This window comes from Microtus ochrogaster, chromosome 4, assembly GCF_000317375.1.
Source record: "Microtus ochrogaster isolate Prairie Vole_2 chromosome 4, MicOch1.0, whole genome shotgun sequence".
NCBI lineage: Eukaryota > Metazoa > Chordata > Mammalia > Rodentia > Cricetidae > Microtus > Microtus ochrogaster.
The window spans coordinates 75,697,325-75,704,269 of NC_022011.1; the positions used below are offsets into that span (position 1 = coordinate 75,697,325).

General features: G+C 38.9%; 1 non-coding gene across 1 annotated transcript; it reads right to left on the reverse strand.

Annotated features, from left to right (window-relative positions):
- Nucleotides 1-283: 283 nt before the first annotated feature.
- LOC113456021 lies at nucleotides 284-390 on the reverse strand. The gene has a single exon (XR_003376911.1). It is a non-coding gene; the product is annotated as a U6 spliceosomal RNA (small nuclear RNA).
- Between the last annotated feature and the right edge of the window lie 6,555 nt (nucleotides 391-6,945).

Genomic DNA, 6,945 nt, shown 5'->3' on the forward strand with positions numbered 1-6,945 from the left:
CTTTGACTCCTTAAATGCACCTGCTCTACCTCTTGCTTGAAAACCAGAATGAACGTTCTGACTTCTCGGAACAAAATGATTTTCTGAAGATATCTCTGCCATGCCAGGATGGTTTCTTTTACTTTGAATCAAATTGATGGAGTTTGAGATATTTTAACAAAATGAGCATTGAGAAATATGTAAGAATAAAGCAAGCTTTTAAAAAGATCTCTCTTTAGCTATAATAAAAAGCAGCATAGGATAGATGGATCACAGTACATGTTCTTTAAAAAGCAAGTTGGGGGAAACATGCATTTATCATTTTATTTTTTTTGTCATCCTTGCGTAGGGGCCATGCTAATCTTCTTTGTATTGTTCCAATTTTAGAATATGTGCTGCGGAAGCGAGCACTTGTTTGTTTGTTTATTTGCAAAGCACACAATAGATAGCAGGGCTTTATTTGTTTGTTCCTGTCCATTGCGAGGAAGTCCTTATGAAATCCCTGTTCTATCTGCATCAAAGAGAATAGAAGCTCCAACTGTTAGTAGCAATCAACATTTAAAAGTCACAATTTTCTCTGTATTTTTACGAAATGCAATCGCCACACTGTTAACTGTTGGTGCTTTTCACTTAATTATTTTCATGTCAATAGCTGCATGGAAGGCATCGGAGAAGAAGGGCCTTCAGCTGCCCGCCACCTTCCCAATGCAAGAGTCGGTAAATCCTAACGATTATTCCAATTAGTGAAATGCTTGCGTACTTTGAGAGATCACTGAATGTAGAAGCTGTTTTTGCCTAATACAACGTTTTGGTAATATCACTGTTCGAGGAGGTAAATAACCAGGGGATAGAAAACAAATTTTAAAAATACAAGAAAAGCAACAACCAAGAAGGAAATGTCACCGTCGATGTCACATCAGTACTCACCTCCCTGGGAAACTTCTTAGAGTTCTTCGAGTGTGTTAATTAATGAACTAGGTCAGTTAATCGGTGTGATTACTCTGTGGAAATTTGTATGGTGCCCGTTCACAAAGGGTATTGCACTATGGGACAGAAACATAGAAATGGAATTAAGTTGTTTATAAAACAGTAGGAAAAGGATGCTGGTGGAAAAAAAAATACAAAGTATGCAGCTGGAATGTGGTTTAAGATTGATGGCAGGTTCTGCTCATCTCCAGATCTGCACTTTGAGTAATTCTGAAAATCTCTTAAAATGAAAATGAGGAAGAAAATGCCATGCTAACACTTTTATAGTCTTTTTACAGTATCATAAAATATTATTTTATTCTTTTGTAAATTATGCTCTTGGTCAGATTCTGCAATGCTATGAACAGTACTGTCCAACTTAAAATGTGGCTTACTGCTGAGCATGTGTGTGTGTGTGTGTGTGTGTGTGAGAGAGAGAGAGAGAGAGAGAGAGAGAGAGAGAGAGAGAGCATGCACGTGCACGTAATATTTTTATTGTATGGAATTTATTAACTGTATATTTTATATTCTTTAAAATGAATATATTTAATCAATCTACTCCCTGAGAAGGGCACTGAAGAATTCTAATAATTTTAATGGGATACTTTTGATTCTGCAAGGAAATTTCTTCCTTCAATTTAAGAAAAAGTCCAGCTAAGCTAAAGGTTAACACATACGTAGACATGTCTACATCAAACAAAGTTTTACCAATTCAAGCCACTGTCAAAACCCAACTACCTTTATTAAATTAGAGTATTTTATTTTATATATTTATATATAGATATGGCTCTTACTAAACCATGGCTGTTGTAAAGACTTGAGCTTTCTACTCAGAGCCGAATTCTGACAGAAAGAAACAACAAACTTGCAGTCAGTATTTGTAGAAGGGAGATGACGACAGAAAATTGCGAGGTGTATGGAATGAAAGACAAGGAAGTTCAATAAGAGAAGGAAACGTTCATGTGTGGTGGCTAAATGGCCTCCACCACCGACAGACAATAATAATAATCTACAGTTGAGCAATACAGGTATAAAACATGTCCAGGATGACAATTTACCCAGTAGTAGGAATTTCAGCCTAGAGAGATGGAGACCGTGCCTGGCATGTGCCAATCCCTATCTTCAATGCCTAGGATCACCAAAACAATTCACTATGGAGTCCTAGCTCTATGACTTCTCAAAGACACATTTTATGAAGGTGAATGTCTGTTCATTCCCATAAAGAAACAGTATTCCACCTGTCACTGCCTCCTCTCTGAACCACGCTATTAGAACGTCCTTTCATAGCAGATATGTAAGAGCAATGAAAAAAAAAACAGAGTCTGGGATACCTCTAGCAGCATCTAGTAGTCATACCTGAGCTCAGGGTCCTTCCACATGGGCAAACTCTCAGGCAAGAACCCCAGGCTGCAAGCACACCTCCAAGAAAAGGCTGACACAACCACCAGTGTGCAGGGTTTGTTGTTTTGTTTTGGCTTTACTTTTTACTCTTTTACTTTTTGGTCTTTTGAGGTTCCCATCACCCAGCTTCCAAATCAATCACTCACATGGAGGTTTATTCTTAGTTTCGAATGCCTGGCCTTGACTTGTGTCTTTCCAGCTTTTCTAACTTAGACTATCCCAACCACCTTTTGCCTCTGAAATTTTTCCCTTTCTTACTTCTGTATATCTTACTTTCACTCCTACCCTGTGGCTGGCTGAGTGGGGGGCTGGGGAGCTGGGGGGCTGGGACCTGATATCCTCCTTTGTTTTCTTGTTGCTTTCTCTCCCTCTTCCAGGCTTCTCCTATTTTTCCTCTCTGCTGCCAGCCCCGTCCATCCTTACTCCTGCCTTGCTATTGGCCGTTCATCTCTTTATTAGGACCATCAGGTGTTTTACACAGGCAAAGAATCACAGCTTCATGGAGTTAAACAAATGCAGCATAAACAAAAGTTACACACCTTAAAATGATACTCCCCAACACCAGTGTCTGCTAACAGTGAAGGCACAGAAGAATCTTCTCATGTATCCACCACTGGATTGATGTTTCCTTGACCACGTCAGAGAATACTATCATTTTTTCATGTTTACTTTTGAAAGGCTAAAAGTGGAAGGGTCTTTGTGAAGTCCTTTGGAAATCTGAACATACTTAAATTCCATCCAGTTAAACACTGAAGTTCCATATGCTGTACTTTGGGGACAATAAGCAACACATTTTCTTCTCAAAGTTAATCTGGACTCAACTCTACCACAGAACCTGTGAGTTAAATTAGGACCTACATCACCCATGTTTCATTTGGTTTAGGTATGAATACATTGCCAAATATTACATGATGCATCTATCTTAATTTAAAAATATCAAACAAATTCCCATATACTAATATACATTTGATGTGTTACTATACTTTAAAAATAAAGATAATAAAATACAGAAGGCTCAGACAATAAATTTATCATAACCCTATAAGCACAAATAAGGAAGAAAAGAAACCTAACTACATCTAGATGAGCAAAACATAACTTGTATCTGAAAAGAAAAATACATATTAACTTCTTTTGAGTCTTCCTAGTTTTTGTAAATTTTAGACAATTCAGTTAATTTATAACATCCAATCATTTATTGATATTTACTATTCATGTCGGTTGGTTATGTCAAGCTTGACAGAAGTAGATCCCTCTTCTTCCACATTAGGTCTTAACGTTATGTACGTAAAGTGTGCCTGATGATCTTGATGAAGACATTTGGATCAAATGAGGCACTGTGGAAGTTTCTGCTGGTTTACAGACAATGATGATGCAAGCTAAAAATAGTGAACAAGGTTTTGAGAATTTGTTTGTGAAGGAGAGAGAGGTTGAAAGAAAATCATTACCCAGATAAGCTTGAAGCTTAGCAGGGAGAAGCCTGCGAGAAGGTTTCACGGGCGTTTATTTGGTATTGACACATACATGTATTTCCCTCTCAGCTGGAATCACTCCAAAGGGGCTGTCATGGTTGGTTGAGTAAATAATACATGCTTTAAAAAACAATTATAAATCCGTATTCACCTGATGGACTTTGTATTCATTCCAGTCAATTGGGCATATAATACTCGTTTAAAAAATAAGTACATATAATGCATTAAAAACTGCTTAAACGCCCATTTAACCGGAGGGGCCAAAACAGCTCTAAAATGGAGCATGTGATTAACACTAATGGAACTTATGCATATGTAATGAACGGAGAACCCCAAACCCTTTTAAACAGAGCTGTGACAGGAGAATGACAGCTTGGAAATACTAAGGTTTCCGTTCCCATTGTTCCTAAAGGCACCTCTGGCCTCACAGTAACCAATAATTCCCAGAGTGGTGAATCTTGGGGTCCCAGGCAATAAGTGCCCTGGTATTGAAGGTAAAACAGTACTAAAAGGAGGACAGCAAGAGCCTGATGATAGGTGATGCTGCGCTGTAATTGGATTGCCTCCCTATCCATCAAACAGCTATCTACTTATAATAGACCCGGTTTACTTGAAGGTCTTCCTCAAGATCCCTTCTTATTTTACCTGTGCATGTGCATGTGGTGTGGATGCATGTGTGTATTCTATATACATGTTTGCAAATGGAGGGGAGCATGTGTGTGTAAGTACACCTATGTGTATTTGAAAGCGGAGGAGTGAAGTTGACTTCAGGGTCGTCCTCAATGTTTCTCCTGTGGAGGAGCAATTTGTCTGTTGAGGCAGCATCTCTCACTGCACCCAGAGTTCACCAATTCAGTTAGTCTGCCTAGTCAGCTTGCTGTGAGGATCTTCTGTATGTGCCTCTTAAGTGCTGGGATTATAGGCAGATGCCATGCCTACCTGACTTTTCCTTTACCTGTGGGGGATCTGAGCTTCAGTCTAAATATTTGCAAAGTGAATATTTTATCCACAGAGTCATACCTTCATGTCTTAAGTCTTTTTTTAAATGATGTCAAGTACAAGGAAATCCTATATTTATAATTTAAGTTTTGAATGGGCATAGTTTGGAAATAATCGCAAAGCATTTAAGATTTGGGGTACTTTCTCTTTAAATACAACATAAGATATAAGCAAACAGCGTAAAAATAGACATGATTTTGGATTATTTGTCTTTTGGTTGGGCTTTCAATGAAATATTCATTAATGGTTTTTGTAGTTAATAGAACTTAAGGACTACTTTTAAATTTTCATAGTGACCAAAAGACTTCTCCGTTAGCCTGAGACACCAGGGTTGAAATTATCAGGGGATGTGCTTTGTAGTGAGGTTGGTAGGGTGCCAGGAACCCACTGTTAAAAGCAAGCGTGTTATGTGGACATTCTCACATTCATTTCTGTCTTCTCACTTCCCAGTTCTCTGAACCACAGAGACCACTGGTCTTCCGTGAAGATGGGATGCAGGGGAGAGGTCTGATGGAAGCCAGAGAAGAGGTCAGAGCCCTTTCAGATGATGTGAGAAAGAAGACGATGAACAATCAGCAGGAAAGGGGAACCTGAGACTTCAAGGACCCCTCAGGACAATACTTCCATACATTGCTATGGACAGTTTTCACTCTGAATAGATGTATTGAATAAGTAAGAACTTATGCAAAAAGGAAATAGAGAGTACAAAACAAGCACTACGATTGGTTGGGAGAACAAAATGGAGACGGCAAAAACAAACAAGGAACTTTGATACCTTGGAGAGTCATTAAGAGAATACAAAAATGTACATCGCTAAAAGTCTCTTAGATGTCTTTAAAGGTCTCTCAGCAAAGTCAGCATGCTCTGTGTACTACTTTTATATTCCCATGAGACAATCGTTTCCTCTCTAACTGTCAGGTTTAGCCTTAACAATAAATCCCTATAAATTGAGCCTGGCAAACTCAAGGCCCCAATCTGCTGAGCGAATAAAATATGGACTCCCAGAAAGAAAAAAAAAAAGCAGGACAATTTTCTTTCGAACTTTGTGTTGCCTTTCTTATCCAACAACAGTGCCTTGCTGAAGTGCACCACCAACTTCTGCCTCTTACTCTGTAATTTTCTAAATCTAGTCTTAGATATGTGAATTAGCTATGTGGCTGGAAAGATGGCTCCACTTGATCCTCCTTTCACTCTTGTCCCCATGTATCATCCAAGTAAAGTTCTCTGCAAGGACAAAGCAATGATGCTCCCTTCCCACACGACAGAAATTAGACACAGATTAAAGAATGTTTGGTGAGAGAAAGTCTGAACAAGGGTAGCCTGGCAGTGAGCCCTGCTTCAGTGGTGTCTGTCAAGTTTACCACTTCCTATCATTATCTTCACCTTTGATGTGTGCAAACTGAGGCTAACTTGAATAAGTGTGCACCTTGCCCAAAACACACATTGAGCACACCTTATGCTTTCCCACCGGAAGTCTAAGGTTCCATCAAAAGCACAGAGCCTTTACCACTATGGAAGGTACTGAATGCAAGATCCAGGAAAGCAAGAGTGAGCTTATATTACATGAGCTACTGGTGCCCAGGTGTTAGGGAAAGCTAAACGATGAACTGGAAGAAGCCAAGCACAGAGACAGTGGAGATAATTCTTGTACAGAAAACAACACTCACAAAAAAACAGAAGGCAAGCAAAATTGCAGAATAAAAGAGATACAGAAAGGCTCAACAGAGAACATCTCAAGCAGGAATATGGACCTTATCTTAGGTTTTCAAAACCATTAAAGACAGTAAACAAGACCAAAATATAATTATATTTGCATTACTCAAAGATATGCCTAACTTCGATATGAGCAAATTTTCAAAAAGGGAAATAATTTAGATTTTACTAAAAAAAAATCATCCAGTATGTATATCTTTATCTAAATTAAGTGCCAGTTATACATGGTTCTGCCTCGGGACTGTACAGGTGCTGTTTACACTAAGACAATGGAAGTGGTCTCTGTCAGTGCCTTCATGTAGGGAGCAATACCTGGAGAATGACTGCATATAGTTAGAGGAGAGAGGGGCGGTCTCAAGAGGGTCCCTCCTGATAAACTTACAAAAAGAGAAATTGGGTAGAGGGTAATGTCCAC